Consider the following 1570-nt stretch of genomic DNA (forward strand, 5'->3'; position numbering starts at 1 on the left):
AACTGGGTGGGGGGAGAGGTGCCTGTGGCAACCAGTGAGTGGAGACAGGGATGCTGCCAGACCCCTACAGAGCATGGGACAGCCCCCACCACAAAGAAGAATCCCATCTGGGATGCCAGCAGTGCTGCTGTTGAGGAAATGCTGATATTGACGTCAAACATTGAATCATCTGTGTTGGTTTTCTTATTCAAGGGCCCATGGGGAAGTAAAAGGGAAGGTGTGTGGGAAAATGGGGTGTTTGGGGTAAACAGCAAAGCACCCATATTGGCTGCCTCCAAAGAAGGATTTGGGCTGGGTGTGGTGGCTCATGCCTCGAATCCCAGCACTTTGGGAGACCTAGGCAGGTGGATCACCTGAGGTTGGGAGTTCGAGACCAGCCTGACAGACATGGTGAAACCCCGTCTCTGCCAAAAATACAAAATTAGCCGGGCATGGTGGTACATGCCTGTATTTCCAGCTGCTCGGAGGCTGAGGCAGGAGAATCACTTGAATCCGGTAGGCAGAGGTTACAGTGACCGGAGATTACACCATTGCACTCCAGTCTGGGCAATAAGAGCAAAACTCCGTCTCCAAAAAAAAAAAAAAAAAAACCCAAGAAGAATTTGTCCCTCTTCGTTCAGACAGCAAACATTCACTGAGTGTTTAGTCCATGCCTGGCACTCTTCCAGGTGCTGAGAAAAGTGGCCACCCCTGCTCTCCTGGCGTGTCTGATCCAGAGCGGGAGACAGACTCAGACAGAGCAAGAAAGTAATAAGTAAAAATAGCCCCAAATATCCATTGATAGTGATGAATAAATGGGGATAAACAACTTGTGGGAGAGCCATACTGTGAAGATGATTCAGCAATAACAAGGGACAAAGTCCTGATCCACGCTCTACCGTGGACGAACCTCAAAAACGTGATGCTCGTGAAGGAAGCCGGTCGTGAAAGGCCACGTGCTGTAGGATTCCACGTATATGAAGTGTCTGGAACAGGCACATCCACAAAGACAGAAGTAGATTGGGGGTGTCCAAGGGCTGAGTTGGGGGAAGATGGAGAGAGGCTGCTAATGAGCACATGGTTTCTTTTTGGGGTGATGAAAATGTCCTAAAATGATTATGGTGATGTTCACATAACTCTGTGAATATGCTGAGTGCCACTGAATTGCACACTTCAATAGGCGAATTGTGTGGTATGTGATTTATATCTCAATAAAGCTGGGAAATATAAAACATAGACGGGAGGCAGTGGCTCATGCCTGCAATCCTGGGGCACTTTGTAATCCTGAGGCCAAAGAGGGAGGATTGCTTGGGTCCAGCAGTTCAAGACCAGCCTGGACAATATTGTGAGACCCCCATCTCTAAAATAAAAATAAAAATATATTTAAAAAAATGGCAAGTGGTGAGATGATTGATGAATAAAATAAGCAAAAGACTGAGATGGAGCAACCCAGAGCCACCACACCTCCGGGAGGGGACGTCTGAGGCGGCACTTGTGAGCTGGGATGGGAGAGGATGGAGACAGAGTTCCTGGTGGAGGAGACTGCATGGCGTGTGCAGGGAGCCCCAGGTGCTCTCAGCGAGAGCTTGGC

This window comes from Theropithecus gelada, chromosome 1 (assembly GCF_003255815.1).
Source record: "Theropithecus gelada isolate Dixy chromosome 1, Tgel_1.0, whole genome shotgun sequence".
NCBI classification, from domain to species: Eukaryota; Metazoa; Chordata; class Mammalia; order Primates; family Cercopithecidae; genus Theropithecus; species Theropithecus gelada.